The following is a 13,092-nucleotide window of genomic DNA, read 5'->3' as shown; positions in this document are numbered from 1 at the left end:
ACCCTCCTCGAGAGAGATATCGATATCGTCAGTGTGATTCAAGTGATGTTAGTCCGCCGAACCCTGCCCTGCCAGCGCAGGCCTCGCCGCATGTGGGAGTTTAATCCAGAAGGACCACAGACCCTCCAACACTTCTTTGGCGCCACACACGAAGGGGTGTGGAAGTTATTTTTTAGGAAGCGGAAACATTGGCCGGATACCGCCGAGGACGCTGGCCTCAACTGTAATCGTCTGGATACCCCGGTAAGCACTTGGCTCTCGAGTACTTTGCGATCATGCATACAGTAATATGATACTGAGCAGGCTATCTTTTTCCAGGGCTGGATAAAGAAGGCGGAACTGATTATGTGTTCGGCCCCTCTGCCCGAGGGTCCAGTGAGTCCTGTCCTAACAAGGATGCTGGCCCTAGCACCATACCAGATGCCGGAGAAGGAGGACGAGGCGGAGGACAAGAGGACCAAGGACGGCCTCTATTCCCAAGGGACCTCGGACTTTGTGTCCGGAGGAATAAAAATCCCCTCATCCAAAGACAAAAGTAAAGGGGGGCCAGTATCTCTTTCCCTCCCAAGAAGAAGAGGGTTGCCTCCGAATATTGGGAGAAGTGAGCTCCTAAGCGAGGCAAGATGCCTCTGGGAGGCGGCCCGGGCCTGGAAGACGTCGAAGCGTAGTCTCATGATGAGGACGAGCCTCCGGCCCAATCGTAAGTGAACAAGGCTGTTCTAAACATATCCCGTTCTTTTCATATGATGCCTGAAATATACGTTTTTTTGCAGCCCAACGCGCAGTCCCCTTCAACAATCCTCTTCCTCGGGGGACCTTCTCCCGGAGATGATGGAAAGCGAGATGCCCCCACCAGCCTCTCCATCCAATAGGGCAGACAATCTTGAGGTGTCATCGCAGAGGGTCTCCCCCGACCAACAAGTGGTGCAAGGGATGACGAAGATGCTATACAAAGGTGATACTTCGGCGGCCCAAGGTCCGGTTGTGATGCCCTCGATTCAATCGTACACTAATCATACACACAAATGTGTACGATCAAGATCAAGGACTCACGGGAAGATATCACAACACAACTCTAGACACAAATTGAAATAATACAAGCTTTATATTACAAGCCAGGGGCCTCGAGGGCTCGAATACATAAGCTCGAATACAGAAGAGTCAGCGGAAGCAACAATATCTGAGTACAGACATGAGTTAAACAAGTTTCCCTTACGGAGTCTAGCACAAAAACAACACCGATCGAAAAGGCAAGGCCTCCTGCCTGGGAGCCTCCTAACAACTCCAAGTCGTCAGCGGCCGTCACGTAGTAGTAGGCACCCTCGGGGTAGCAGTAGTTATTAGTGGTGTCGTCTGGCTCCTAGGATCTGTCATCTGGTCGCAACAATCGAGTATGGGAGAAAAGAGGTAGCAAAGCAACCGTGAGTACTCATCCAAAGTACTCGCAATACTTACATCAGATCTAAACTAAGTATGCATCTGTATCAAAGAAATGGGTTGCATCTGTGGACTAAACTGCAGAATGCCAGAAGGGAAGGGGAAAGCCTAGCCTATCGAAGACTAGCATCTTCTGGAAACCACCATCTTGCAGCAACATGAGGGAGTAGAGTAGCATAAATTAAAGTAGTAGGAGTGTTATCAACCTCGGCCAGAGATCCTTTCTCGACTCCTAGCGAGAAAGCAATCCCATAGCCATACTATCATAACCATGTCTCATATCCATTTCTCATCTCAAGTATCCAGTTCTAGGTATCGATCGGGATACAACTCCAAGTGTCCGTTACCGTAGGACAGGCTATCGATAGATGTTTTCTTCCCTGGAGGGGTGCACCAACTTACCCACCACGCTCGATTAACTCCGGCCAGACACACTTTCCTGGGTCATGCCCGGCCTCAGCCAAACAATACGCTACAACCCGGCCTAGGCTTAATAGAGAGGTCAGCACGCCGAACTAAACCTATGCCCCTAGGGGTCATGGGCCATCTCCCCGGGAACTCCTGCACGTTGCGTACGCGGCCGGTGAGCAGACCTAGCTACCTCCTTCAACAAGGCAGGAGCTTACGCAGTCCAACCCGGCGCACACCGCTCAATCGCTGACGTCTATTAAGCTTCGGATGATGTATACGACGCAGAACGCCCATACTATGCCCACGTGATGGTTAGTGCTATCAGGCCAGAGGCCCCTCGGATCAAATATCCAAACCGTAGTGGATTAGGAGCACGCGGTAACGAGCAGAGACTCACGACCGATGTGACCCGGTCGCCCCGTCTCGAGTACTTGTGCCAAGGGCTAAGAATGCCCGGCCACGCCTCGTAAGTATCTCGCGGGCACCTTCCAGGTCAACCCGACTCCACATCACTCGCTATTAAGCTCGCGCGGGTACCCCTGAGGGCCGACCCGTCTTTAGTAACATGGCTCAGTGCAAAGTCATAGCAACCATAGTAACTATGTGTCTAACACCAAGGGGAAAACCTGAGTAATCACCCCCGGTGAATTCCACTCGATGTTATCATCAAGGTGAACGTAAGAGGATACACCCTCGAGGTTCACACTTGAGGGGTTGCACGACAGAGCCGTAACGGAAGTGGTTAAGGAGGAAATCACCCTCAATGATCACGACCGAATAGCTACACTATAGAGATCTCATCAGGAGTGATGTATGAGGTTCACCCTCGGCACTCGGTAGTAACTCTGTAGTGTCGTACAACTAGGGGGTGATGTGCGGTGTCGGGGCCTGGACGTCGATCACGTTGATCGAGTCATCGAACATAAAGCGGGGCAACTGGGACATGGTGGGGGTCACTGATGGATCACTAACCAACCTATACTAAGAAGTTTAGGATAAGCAGGTAAGGTATGAAAGTAGGTAACAACAACATGCTATGCATCAGAGTAGGATCATACAGAAAGCAGTAGCAGTTCTAATGCAAGCATGAGGGGAAAAGAAATGGGCGATATCGGAATGCTCAAGGGGGGTTTGCTTGCCTGGTTGCTCTGGCAAGGAGGGATCATCGTCGACGTAGTCGATCACAGAGGCAACATCGGTCTCGGGGTCTACTAGAGAGAAGAGGGGAAAGAAACAGTAAATACAGAGGACGTACTTGACGAGAGGCATAAGCAATCACTCTGCGCTCTTACATTAGGACACAGCCTAATCCTTGACATGAAGCATCGCAATAGATGACAAAGTCCTTGTGAGAATCAAGGGGAGCAAGCACTGGGGCAGATGTCAGCTTGTCTTTGAGTGCTTGGAAACTTTCCTGACATTTTTCTGTCCAATCGAACTTAACGACTTTGTGGAGCAGATTGGTCAGTGGCTTGGCAATCTTGGAGAAGTTCTCGACAAAGTGGCGACAATAGCTGGCAAGTCCGAGAAAGCTTCTGACTTGCTTGACAGTCTTCGGAGGGGTCCGATCAAGAATAGCTTGCACTCGCTCTGGGTTGACGGCAATATCATCCTTAGAGATGACATGCCCAAGGTAGGTTACTTCAGGAAGCCAGAATTCGCACTTGGAATACTTGGCATAAAGTTGATGTTCTTGAAGCTTCTCTAGAACAAGTCGAAGATGTTCAGCATGTTCTTCTTTATTCTTAGAATATACCAGAATATCATCCAGATAGACTACGACGAACTTGTCGAGGTAATCCATGAATATGTAGTTCATCAGACGAGAGAAAGTGGCCGGAGCATTGGTCAAGCCAAAAGACATGACAGTGTACTTGTAAGAACCATAACGAGTGACGAATGCGGTCTTTGGAATATCCTCTTCACGAACACGGATCTGATGGTAACCCAACCTCAAGTCTAGTTTAGAGAATATCGATGAACCAGCCAGTTGATCATATAGATCATTTATCCAAGGAAGGGGATATTTGTTCTGAATTGTAGCTTGGTTGATAGGACGATAGTCTTGGACCAAATGATTCGTTCCGTCCTTCTTCTTCACAAAGAGGGAAGGTGCTCCCCATGTAGAGGAACTTGGACGAATGAAACCATTGCGAAGAGATTTGTCAATTTCCTCCTTAAGTTCAAGGAGTTCATGAGGCGGCATCTTGTAGGGTCGTTTGGCAATAGGAACGGTGCCTGGTTTCAAATCAATGACGAACTCAACAGCCCGGGCAGGAGGTATTCCTGGAAGTTCTTCTGGAAAGACGTCTAGGAAGTCGTGAACAACTGGGATCTTTTCAATTCCCTCAAGAGGTGCCGTGTTCAACGCATTCAAAGCATAAAGTCGTGCTTCAGCATTTTGAACAAGTTGAGCATGGTAGCTTACTATCTTATCGGAAGGATGTAGGAGGTGAACGACCTTGGTGGCGCAAACGATAGAAGCAGTATGCGCTTTCAACCATTCCATTCCCAGAATGAGGTCAATATTGGAAGACTCCAGAATAATGGGGGAAACAAGAAATTCCAACCCTTCAATCTCAACGGGAACGTCGCGACCAATCATGGTAGTTTGACATCGGCCCGCTGGGGTGCGTACCACAAACGGAGTGTTCATGGGCTCACATCGAATGTCGTGTGCATATGCAAAATTTTCTGACATGAATGAATGCGATGCTCCTGAATCAAATAAAACAGATGCTGGTACTGAATTAACAAGGAGAGTACCCATCACAGTAGCAGGCTGGTCTTGAGCTTCATTCAGATCAACATGATCAGCCTGACCACGACCATATGGTTTGGCATTGTGGTTGCGGGGTTGATTGATACCACGAGCATTAGAAGGCAGAGCCAGTTGATTCTGATTCTGAGGCCAGTTCCTGGAACGATGGCCCAGAAGGCCACACTTGAAGCACAGACCATCATTGGGATTGGGAGCAGAAGCTTGGGGTGGTATAGCCCGAAGGGGCTGCCTCTGCGGTGGAGGAGGCAGACGAGGTGCGACATAGGTCTGTCTTGGTGCAGGTGCAGCTGGACGATACATGTTGTGGGGGATCCATATCCGACGCTTCTATGCTGATGGGCCCGAAGATGAGCCAGCGTCACGGCTGCGCCTAAGGGATCCCTGGTGTTCCTGAAGATCAGTCTCAACCTGAATAGCCTTGTTCACCAAGGTGGCGAAGTTGGCAAAGTCATGAGCGAGCAGTGCTAGCTTAATATCAGGGTGGAGTCCATCATGGAACTTTTCTTGCCTACGAGAATCAGTTGCAATGTCTTCTTCAGCATAACGAGACAAGTCCAGAAATTCCCGCTGATAAGCATCTACAATATTGTTGCCTTGGGTGAGGTTGCAGAAATCTCGCTTCTTCATGTCCATGATTCCCCAAGGAATGAAGCGGGCACGGAAGGCAGCTTGGAAATCTGGCCAAGTGATGACCATTCTAGTAGGCAGGGTATGCCTGTGGCTGTCCCACCATTGAGCAGCGGGACCCTTCAGAAAGAAAGATGCAAAGGTGACATAGCTAGCAGGGGCCACACTAGCAGACTCCATTTCATATGTGATGTCGCGGAGCCAGTCATCAGCATCAAGGGGTTGAGTTGAGCTGCGGTAAATAGTTGGGTTGAGACGCATGAAGTCCTGCAGAGTTACTGGGGTTGGTTGTTGATTCATGTTCGGACAAGGACACTGAGCCATCATTCCTTCCACGAACTGGTGGTTCAACTCAAATTGTTGCATCATTCCAGCAAAGAATTCGGGCGATGGTGGATCGTTGGCACCACGGCCACGACCAGCGGGTCTAACCATCCTGCTAACATGTAACAGGGGGTAGTTCAACATTGAGCATTTGTAAAAACAAGTATCATTCATGATGAAACATGCATAATGAAAGAGGTACGATGGATATCACTCCGTCGTCATCACGACAGTGTGTATACTATCCAGAAAACTATTCTAAGAAAAATTATGGCTTATCCAGCTTTGGGGTGAATGTGGTCACGGGATCCTAATGTTAGAGTTAGTAAAACCATTTTAACCCGAATAACAGAGAGATCAGAGTCCCAGAGTAAAGCTCGAGGAGTAAAAGATCCTAATACCACCCATATGGCGACGTGGGCCCGTAAGACACACATCCAATGTTAGTAAAAGTTTTTCAGTAACTAGACTCAACTTCGGCCAAGGAGTTGGAAAGGGGGCTACCTACAGGCAGTCGGCTCTTATACCAACTTGTGACGCCCTCGATTCAATCGTACACTAATCATACACGCAAATGTGTACGATCAAGATCAAGGACTCACGGGAAGATATCACAACACAACTCTAGACACAAATTAAAATAATACAAGCTTTATATTACAAGCCAGGGGCCTCGAGGGCTCGAATACATAAGCTCGAATACACAAGAGTCAGCGGAAGCAACAATATCCGAGTACAGACATGAGTTAAACAAGTTTGCCTTAAGAAGGCTAGCACAAAAACAACACCGATCGAAAAGGCAAGGCCTCCTGCCTGGGAGCCTCCTAACTACTCCAAGTCGTCAGCGGCCGTCACGTAGTAGTAGGCACCCTCGGGGTAGCAGTAGTTATCAGTGGTGTCATCTGGCTCCTGGGATCCGTCATCTGGTCGCAACAATCGGGTATGGGAGAAAAGAGGTTGCAAAGCAACCGTGAGTACTCATCCAAAGTACTCGCAAGACTTACATCAGAACTAAACTAAGTATGCATCTGTATCAAAGAAATGGGTTGTATCTGTGGACTAAACTGCAGAATGCCAGAAGGGAAGGGGAAAGCCTAGCCTACCGAAGACTAGCATCTTCTGGAAACCACCATCTTGCAGCAACAGGAGGGAGTAGAGTAGCATAAAGTAAAGTAGTAGGAGTGTTATCAACCTCGGCCAGAGATCCTTTCTCGACTCCCAGCGAGAAAGCAATCCCAAAGCCATACTATCCATTCATCATAACCATGTCTCATATCCATTTCTCATCTCAAGTATCTAGTTCTAGGTATCGATCGGGATACAACCCCAAGTGTCCGTTACCGTAGGACAGGCTATCGATAGATGTTTTCTTCCCTGCAGGGGTGCACCAACTTACCCACCATGCTCGATTAACTCCGGCCGGACACACTTTCCTGGGTCATGCCTGGCCTCGGCCAAACAATTCGCCACAACCCGACCTAGGCTTAATAGAGAGGTCAGCATGCCGGACTAAACCTTTGCCGCCAGGGGTCATGGACCATCTCCCCAGGAACTCCTGCACGTTGCGTACGCGGACGGTGAGCAGACCTAGCTACCTCCTTCAACAAGGCAGGAGCTTACGCAGTCCAACCCGACGCGCGCCGCTCAGTCGCTGACGTCTATTAAGCTTCGGATGATGTATACGATGCAGAACGCCCATACTATGCCCACGTGATGATTAGTGCTATCAGGCCAGAGGCCCCTCGGATCAAATATCCAAACCTTAGTGGATTAGGAGCACGCGGTAACGAGGAGAGACTCACGATCGATGTGACCCGGTCGCCCCGTCTCGAGTACTTGCGGCAAGGGCTAAGAATGCCCGGCCACGCCTCGTAAGTATCTCACGGGCACCTTCCAGGTTAACCCGACTCCACATCACTCACTATTAAGCTCGCGCGGGTACCCCTCAGGGCCGACCCGTCTTTAGTAACATGGCTCAGTGCAAAGTCATAGCAACCATAGTAACTGTGTGTCTAACACCAAGGGGAAAACCCGAGGAATCACCCCCGGTGAATTCCACTCAATGTTATCATCAAGGTGAACGTAAGAGGATCCACCCTCGAGGTTCACACTTGAGGGGTTGCACGACAGAGCCGTAACGGAAGTGGTTAAGGAGGAAATCACCCTCGATGATCACGACCGAATAGCTACACTACAGAGATCTCATCAGGAGTGATGTATGAGGTTCACCCTCGGCACTCGATAGTAACTCTGTAGTGTCGTACAACTAGGGGGGTGATGTGCGGTGTCGGGGCCTGGACGTCGATCACGTTGATCGAGTCATCAAACATAAAGCGGGGCAACTGGGACAAGGTGGGGGTCACTGATGGATCACTAACCAACCTATACTAAGCAGTTTAGGATAAGCAGGTAAGGTATGAAAGTAGGTAACAACAACAAGCTATGCATCAGAGTAGGATCATACAGAAAGTAGTAGCAGTTCTAATGCAAGCATGAGAGGGAAATAAATGGGCGATATCGGAATGCTCAAGGGGGGTTTGCTTGCCTGGTTGCTCTGGCAAGGAGGGGTCATCATCGACGTAGTCGATCACAGGGGCAACATCGGTCTCGGGGTCTACCGGAGAGAAGAGGGGAAAGAAACAGTAAATACAGAGCAAACAATGCATCACAAGGCATAACATGACGATAGGCAGAGCTAGGGTTGCCCTAACGTAGTACTACACGTTGCAGACGGAGGGGATAAACATCCGAGGATGAATTCCCGGCATTAGGAGGATTCTGGACAGATGAAAGAGAGGGGACGGTTCCATGTTTAGCATGCTAGGGGCATGTGATAGGTGAATGGGCCGCATATTTGGATTTGTTGGATTTTTTTTGAGCAACTTTCATATAGAAAACATTTTCATCCGAGCTACGGTTTAATTTCTATGATTTTTCGAGGATTAAACCATTTTCTAGAATTATTTATATTAACACAAAATGAATTATGACATCAGCAGAGTGTCAGCATGACATCAGCAGGTCAACAGACCCGCTGGCTGGTCAAACTGACCAATGGGTCCTACATGTCATAGACAGAGGGCTAACAGTGGGTTATTTTAATTAAATGTGGTTAATTAGCAGCTGGGCCCCACATGTCAGTGACTGATTAGGTTAACTAATTAGCTTTAATTATAAAATGTTTTAATTAACTTAATTGTGTGGTGGGGCCCGCTTGTCAGGGTCACGGGGCTGCCCAGTCAACTGGGGCCCATGGGGCCCACTGGCAGTGGCACTGGGGTGGCCCCAGGCCAACCACGTAGGCCGCGGCCGGTGTTCCGCCGCCGGCGATGTCAGAACACGGCGGGGGCACCCGGGCCTCATCGGGATTTCGCTACACGGCGCCGTTCGGCGTGCGGCTTGGCCCATTCTAACGGCCACTTGATGTCGCGTCGAGTGGTGGTGGTGGTATGGCTGGACTTTGCCGGAAACGGTGGCGGCGAGCGGCAGAGCGGACGCCGGAGTTCGGGCGTCGTCAGATACGGTGCTGCATGGCATGGGAAGGCGCGCTAGGGATCTCGTTGGACTCGCACGGGCTCCAGGAACTCGTCTACGAGCTCAGATGCGAGCTCGGGCTGCGGTGGTCACGGCGGCGAGCTCGTCTACGGCGACAAGTACGGCCATGACGTGGTCAGCAGCTACGAGCGCGGGGATGAGCAGGGAGTGAGGGGAGAAGGAGAGGAGCTCATAGCGCTCCTGCAGATGTGCAAAGCGGGCTCGAGGGAGGCTCGATGTGGCTGGAATCCGATGGCGGCGACGATGGAGGTCAGAGGTTGAAGAAGGGGGTCATCCGCGTCGATGCAGACGGAGGAGGGCCTCCCAGCTCGTTCCAGCGGGCGAAGGCGAAGCAATCGACGTTGGGGAGGCCGGTGGACTCATCGAAGGGGAGTGGGGGCGACGCTCGCCGTAGTAGTGCTAGGTGGAGGGCGGCGATGGCGCTCTGGTGAGGCAGCGAGCGAGACAGAGTGGGGGGAGGAGCGGGTGGAGAACTGGTGGGAGAGGGAGAGGCAGAGAGAGAGGGAGCAAGTGGGAGAGATGGGTGGAGGCCGAGGCGTCGGGGCGGCCTTGTCCTCTCCCGCGTTGTCGACGAGGTGGTGTGGCGTCGACCGTGGGCGGGAGCGCCCTGTAGCGGCCGAGTCCGAGGAACGGGAAGGAGGGGGAGGCAACCGGTGCAGGGAGTTGGGCCATGGGGGGGTTAGGTGGGCTGGCTCGGCTGGAGGGGTGGGCCTCCGGAGATTCAGAGGCGCCGGATATCTTGACGAACATGCTGCGGCAGGTGTCTATTTCAGAGGAACATCATACCTTGATGGGTACGGTGGTTGAAAAGGTCCTATCCGCGAAGAGCGGATTGAATGAGGCCTTTGCGAGCCTGCTGAGAGGCTTCGAGGTTTGTAATGTAACATGTGCTATTGTGTTTTATTCAGAAAATACACCTGTGTATAGACAGCAGCCCCAGAGACTCCGGTTGGCTTCCCATGGGAGACGAACGGAGGATCAAGAAAAAAATTTGGAGGACTAAACTGATCAACTTTGAACACAGGCTGCTTACCCCCTGGCTACTTCCTGGACTGCGGACATAGTCGAACTGCAACGGAAGCTTGATGTGCCCGGGGATGACATTACGTTGATCAATATGTGTCTTGATGAGTCCCAAGGTATGTATTCGGAGCAGTCTCTGTACATACATTTTTGTGATATAAGCATGACGCTGAAAGTTGTACCTGGCTGCAGATGGTGCTGCCACCATTGAAATTCTTCGGGTGGAGCTAGCATGGGCCAAAGAGCAGGCTCGGTGTAGTAATGCGGCTGCCGAGAAGGCATCAGCTGAGTTAGAAGCCGAACGGGCTGCTCGGCGTCAGGACAAGGAGAAGATATCCATGATGGTGCTTGAGCTAAAAAGGGCCGCCAGCCGCTGTGAGCTCCTTGAGAAGGATAAAGAAGCCAAAATGGCTGAAATTGAAAAGGCTTTACGAGAAGCAAGAGAAGCGCGGTCTGAATCCAGAGCGGCCCGTGAGGAGATCCAGCAAGCAGGGGAGATTGCGGCTGGTAAGGCATTTTTACTACAGGCTAAGTTCGGCGATCCGAACTATGCTCGGTTGAACCAATTGTGGAGTTCTCCGGACGAGTTTTTAGACTTGCCGAAGAGTTCTTTCAATGCGGCGCAGTATTATCAGGCGTGAGAGGGGTACGCGATGGAGAAGCTTTTCAGGTCACAGTTCGGCGCATCGAAGCGCCCCCTGTTGCTGAATGAGCAGATGTCCTAGTGGGCCAAGCTTCATAGGATATCTGGTGCTACTATGAAGAACGTCATAATCCGGTTATGGCCAACTGAGCATGTTCTGAATAATTACTTTGGCTTGGTGCAGCGGCTTGTTGACGCAGTGCCGCGTATCGACGCTGTGAAGCGATCGGTGTGCATCGAGGGTGCCTGGATGGCTTTTGCCCGAGTCAAGACATTCTGGGGGAATATGAAGGCCATCGATGTTGCGATGAAGAGTCCGCCCAAGGGCAAGGACCACCACGAACCGGAGCATTATTTTGAAGACGTCCTAGTAGCCGCCCGCTTGATAGAGGGTCAATGCTCGAAAGACATAATGTTCGAGTGAGGTGTATAAGAATTGTACGAGACAATTTTATAGTGAATATATTTGTATATTTTGCTCGAAAGCTTGTGTTCCTCCTGTGTGGCTGTTTTTAATATAATCTGAAAGATTTCCAATCATCGGCTTCAGCCCCGTTGTAGGAAGTACAAGGGTGTTTGAAAAAGCATATGATCACTCTTGACCCAACGTCTTGGTCCGTAAAGGAGGTGTCAATGTGGCGAACCAGGCAACCAGACTATAGGGCGTTAACGCTTTCATTTAGCCATAGGAGTTTTATGGTGGGTTTACAACATAGCCCCTAGTATGTATGCGGCTTATTCATACGATGTGTTTACATAATTGACCGGAAAAGAGGTCCTTCGTGTGACACGGAGGAATCGCTAGAGACTCTGATAAGTCATTGAGTAGTTGACCAGCTCTTGCCGCATCATGACAGTCAGTTTTCGGCTTTCTCTACTGAGGTGCGTCACCAGGTGAACCGGTAGCACAATCGCAGTAGTTCTCCCTTTACTACCCTAGCCGATAGAGCGGAACGTAGGATAGCAAGCACAGGAGCCGGGAAACCCAACTATTGACCCAAGACATGATTCGAAGCTGATGCATATAAGGCCAAACTCGCGACGCCGAAGTACGTTGTAAAAGTTGTTCGGACTTTGTTGGCAACTCATTTGTTCCCGTACCGAGCCCCTGGCAAGTTAAGCCACGTATTTTTGTGAAATAACCACGGGAGGCGTATTCATTTGCGGAAAGACGCGGGTAATTAATTCGGATAGTATGAACTGGGACCTGAGCGATATGCCAATGATTAATTAGTATATATATGTATGCCACGACCTCGGTCATTTGATAAACCCTGGGTCGAAGGCAGAGGAAAAAGGCATGTTACAGGCTCTAAAAAAAGAGTGTGGTCTCCAAAAGTTTATTTTGGACCTCCTGTCGCACGTCTGTGTCGCCTGTCCTCAGCGAGGGGAATCCTTGAAGGAAGCAGCCCCGTAGGTGAGTGTATGGATCCGAACTCCGATGGAGTCGGTCTTAAGTGATTCTCCTTAGCGCTACCTGCTTTTAAGAAGTATTGAAAAAAAGGAAAGTATATAAAAAACGTTACCAAAATGTTTGCAGACTTATCCGTATTGTGCTTCCGCCGATGCCCATGGTATCTTGAGTGCGTAGTTATGTATGTGCGGTATAGCTTCATCGTGTATGTGGGATGGGTGGCAGAAACTGAACTGCTATTTCTGTTCCAGACTTGATCGATCTTCAAGGGGAAATTGCTTCTGGCTCTCTGCGTTTAGCTGTTGAACCATTCTGTCGTCCCTATTGCCTTGTGGCCCCCTTCCCTTGTGTTCGGTGTTGAGTTTGCCGGCCTGCTTGAGGACCCAACAGATTTTGTTGGTATGATCGACTGGTTTATTGGGGTGGCCGTGAATCTGGCAGGGTCGGTCTAGTATCCTGTCTAGGTTGGATGGTCCGTCTCTGTTCGCCTTGAATGGCTTTTCCCGTTGACCGGGCTTGGGATTCCTGAATCCGGCGTTAACCGCCGTGTCGTGTGATCTATCATTATCATTGCGACTGTTGTATTTGCTTCGTCGTGGCTTGCCATTGCTGTCTCGGATTTCAGAAGTGCCCGAGTCGCTGGCGCTATTGCTTCTACGAGCGAGCTAGCTGTCTTCTCCCACGCAAAAGCGGGTCATTAGAGCGGTAAGGGCTGTCATGGATCTAGGTCTTTCTTGACCGAGGTGTCGTGCAAGCAATTCATCCCGGAGGCTATGTTTGAAGGCCGCAAGGGCTTCCGCGTCCAGACAGTCGACGATTTGGTTCTTCTTAACTAAGAACCTGGTCTAGAGCTTCCTTGTTGACTCTCCGGGCTGC

This window comes from Triticum dicoccoides, chromosome 2A (genome assembly GCF_002162155.2).
Source record: "Triticum dicoccoides isolate Atlit2015 ecotype Zavitan chromosome 2A, WEW_v2.0, whole genome shotgun sequence".
Taxonomy (NCBI): domain Eukaryota; kingdom Viridiplantae; phylum Streptophyta; class Magnoliopsida; order Poales; family Poaceae; genus Triticum; species Triticum dicoccoides.
The sequence above is the reverse complement of the archived record's forward strand: the minus strand, read 5'-3'. Positions refer to the sequence as shown.